The sequence below is a fragment of the Mastomys coucha genome, chromosome X, assembly GCF_008632895.1.
Source record: "Mastomys coucha isolate ucsf_1 chromosome X, UCSF_Mcou_1, whole genome shotgun sequence".
NCBI classification, from domain to species: Eukaryota; Metazoa; Chordata; class Mammalia; order Rodentia; family Muridae; genus Mastomys; species Mastomys coucha.
This window is the reverse complement of record NC_045030.1, coordinates 85751412-85755769: the sequence shown is the minus strand read 5'-3', so window position 1 is coordinate 85755769 and position 4358 is coordinate 85751412. Positions and strand designations below refer to the sequence as shown.

Sequence of the window (4358 nt, the reverse complement as noted above, 5' to 3'; positions counted from 1 at the left end):
GAAAATATCTAAAAGGAAAAAAAAGATATTAAGAAAAAAAAAAAGAATGCTTCCCATTATCTTGTTTTCATTGCCAAATTTCTAAGGAAAAGTACCATAGATCATATACAGGCAAATTATTCCTGAGATATTTAAATAAATAATAAACATTGATTAAACTGTCGGTCTTATACCATAATGTTTATTGATATGCCTAGTTTAACTTTCAGCTTCTATGTACTCTGAAAGAGATCGTTGCAAAAGAAATATCTAACATTGTTTATCCTAAGACTTTTTTCCAGAAAAGAATCCATGTTCTTTTAAGAAGGCTACTGCTCATATGTGAGTTTCTGTATATGCTTTCCTCTAAAGAAAGTGAAGAGTGCATGGAAGATTGTTAATTTCAAATAAACTCTGGGATAACTCCAAAGACTGTCAAGCAGGAGGCCAGAATTAGCTTCCACTAATCAAGAACAATAGATAGAATTCATTAGAGCATTGAATAAAATGATAAAAAATATCTGTGAGTATATATTGGCCTTGTCAGAGGCAGAAAAGATAAAGATTTATAGTAGCAAAACAAAGTCATTGATAAACATAGTATTCTGGTTGAAATTTGGAAATATTATTTTATGTCTTATAATAGCTGGTTAGGAAGGGACCCAAAATGGACCCTAATCCCAATATATGACTTAGTAGTAAAATATATAACTTGATAGCATTTCTGGTAGTCATCACATTGATCAAGTGATGATGCAATTTCATATGCATATTTGAAAATGTTATAAAGCAGGCCGTTTTCTATGAGAAGTTCCTTTGCAAAGCACATAAAAAAAAATTAACTTGTATCCTTTTAAGTCTTGCCTAGACCTTACTTGCAGTTTACAAGAAAGTCAGAGACTTTGCAAGTTAAATGGTACCCTGAGGGGAAATAACAATCAGATCCAGAACTTTTTAAAAGCTACTGATGTGTATAGTTTTTGAATGTCAGTATCAGTTTAGAGAAAGTAATATGAAAGGTACTTTTTACTAAAAAGAAGGAAAACAACAATATAATGAAATGAAATGCATAAACTTAATGGGATATTGTTATAAAAATACAGGACATGCTTAAGAAGCATTGATATTCCCATATTTGACTATATTTAAGTAGAACTACATTGTTTCAAATTTCATTAGAAGTTATAAACATATCATTCAGTATGGCATGTCTATATTCTAAGTTGATACATGCTGAATTGTAATGGTATTTAAACTTATTTGAAGACAAAGAAAATGCATATAAACTTATACAATATACCACATTATATTAAAAAAAAAAAGAAACAGAGTAGAGGATGGGCATGAAAAAAAAAATGCATGTATGGCAAAACCCAGGGCTGATACTAAGAAATTAAGAAGGAAACTAGAAGCGGCAGGTGTATGTTTGAGTTTGAGGCCAGCCTGATCTATAGAGTAGGTTCCAGGATAGCCAGAGCTATACAGATAATTTCTGTAGCAAAAAGGAGAATAGATGGACTGTGGGCATCTATTACACTATTTTTTCAAATTTTGTACTTAAAATATTCTTCATTAAAAAATAATGGTAATGACTTGTAAAATGATGCAACTGCTAAATCTGTTTATTATATGAGCCTGTAAAACAGAGTTTGACCCCCAGGAACCCAAGTAAATGTAGAAGGAGGGAACATATATCAAAAATTGTCCTCTGACATTCACGTTTTATCACAGGTACATGCACAAGCATCATGCACATATACACAATAAAATAGAGAGAAAGAAAGAGAGGAAAGGAAGGAGGGAAGGAAGGAAGGGAAAAAAGAAGGAAAGAAAGAAAGGAAATATGGAAAAGGACAAATTCAAGTAATATTTTAACTGAGGATCTTTTAAATTAAGAAAAAGTATTCTTGAGCACAGGTTGATGCAGTAATTGTGTAAAACAATGAGAGGTACATTGTTTATTTAAAATGAAGATGAAATATAATTCCATAAGACAATTTTAGTGCTAAAGTTTAGAATCCAGGGATTGCTCAATTCAAGGTTATGAACTTCATTTCCATTTTCTGTGACCTTGCTTCTGTCTCTTTCAATCTTGTGTCAGATAGTATTATCCTATATAAAATGTTCTTCATTATGGTGTCAGCAATTCACTGTCTAAAGTTTGGTTTCCCAGATTCCCTTGACATGTACCTCTCCTGGAATTTTCAGGAAAAAAGGATTTTATGAAGTTGTATCTATATGTCAAAAATGAAAAATGACAGAATTGGAATATATAATGATTCTGAGCAAATAGAGAATAAGAATATATATGTGTGTACATATATACATATATACACATAATACACATATGTATACATATATATTGTTTTATTCCATAAGTCCCCTTGGACATTTGGTTAAACCCACAATTCTTGAAAGTATGTAAATAACACAAAATGCACAGAAAAACAAATGCATTAAAATACTACTACAAATTTTGTGAGATAATGCAAGTTCTTATTATGAATACATTATAGTATTTATATAGATGTAATTATACTGCAGTTTTGAGGTAAACAAAGCTAGGTAGAATAATTGCTAGTGTTCTTGAACATGGAACAGAGACTAGAATTTATAATGATATTCTGTTAGATATTTTATGAACAATTAGAAAACATAATCTTAAAGCTTCTAAAGATAATGTTATGGTTACAGTTAACTTTGATCAATATTTATTATAAACATGTATTGAAATGTCATACAATACACTCTAAATATTTTAAATTGCTACATATCAATCCAAAATTTTACTATGTTTACAGAGCTAGAAATGTTAACCACTCGAATTTGAAGATTATATATTATATACAATTACTAAATTATCATTACTATACTACATAAAGTTTAAAAGCTAGATTATTAGAAAGTATACATAAAACAATCATGAGAAATATCTTGAGATATGTAGAGTAGTTTTCATGACATATGAAAATATCTATGATTTCAGAGTCATGTATTACTGTGCAATTTATTTTTGTTTGTTTTGATTTTGATTTTTGGCCAACATTCAGAATAGAAGGAAATTCCCAATTCCATATTGAGGTTAGTGGAAACAAAGAGGTATTTTTCTCTATTCAAGATTGTGGAATCCCTTGAATTCTATTCACAGACAAGAATTTACAAAAAATTCTTCACACAGGCTTGCTTTGCTTTATCCTATAACTTTCCCTTAAATAAAACAGATTTTAAATTACATCTCATTGTTTATAAAGATTATTTTGAGTCTACAACATCATTAAAATTATAGCTACCCTCCTCAAACATACAGATAGTACCAGGCTCCTCTGCTTTATGATAGAAGAAACAGGGAACTCTCTTTGAGAAATTGCATCATAAGTATATTTTATACAATTTATATATTTAATAGATGTCCACAGCTACTTAAATATCTCAGAGAAATTTCTTCTAACCATTTTGGGTTTGTTGTACTATCAAAGAGAAACACAAAATTATATAACAGTAAAGCTTCAAAATAATTTTGTACACTTATGCTTAAAATCACTTGCTTTATGGGCATCCTGGACTACAGAATGCCCAGTGTTTCTAATTTAATGAGCACAACAAATAAAAATGCTATTGTTACATAGCACCAGCATCTTCTTTTGCACCTGTGCTATAAGTAACTTCTGTTTCCTCTTAAACTCCATCAGTCTTGTACTGAAAATATGCTAATAACAATTGTTTCATAATTATAACCCTTTTACATTACTTATGGTAATATATTCTTGTTGAAATGACTTCATTTGTTCATTTGCTACTACATAATTTGAAATAGCAGTGAATGAATGGGAGAAACTGCCACCTGTATTTTGAAACATATTTATATTTCACAAAACTTAAGTGGAAAATAACCCGAGGAGCTCTGCCATAAAAGTGATGTGATTGGAAAGCTGCATGAACATTTATTTTGAAAGTTTAAAATGAAACAGAACACTAAAAGCTTGAGTTTTTAAAAACTTAAGGAAGCTGATCTTGACTTTTTTAAAGCACAAATTACAGTATTTAATATAGGTTAAACTAGTGAAACAAGAAAAAAAAATTTTCTAACCAATTATAGCTAAATCCCAACTGCAATTAACCTACAATTTGAATAATATTTTACAACAGAGTCAGCACATAGCACTTTCTACAAAATTAGATGAGTATAAAATTTCTGAGCTTTATTGGTGGGCAGATAAATTGCCCCATCTTTATTTATAAATTATACATTCCATTTAGAAGCTAAAACATTCAAGATTTTAATCACTCATTTTAACACACATTATGAGAAAGACAGAAATATGTTTTAAGCATTGTAGTCAGATATTTATAAAAACAAGAACCAAAATGTATTTAAAGTA

General features: G+C 29.5%; 1 protein-coding gene across 1 annotated transcript in view; it reads right to left on the bottom strand.

The window, feature by feature from the left end:
• Positions 1 to 4358, bottom strand: part of Dmd (dystrophin) — a 2056279-nt gene that overhangs the window by 868163 nt on the left and 1183758 nt on the right. The gene's annotated exons all lie outside the window — the stretch shown is intronic.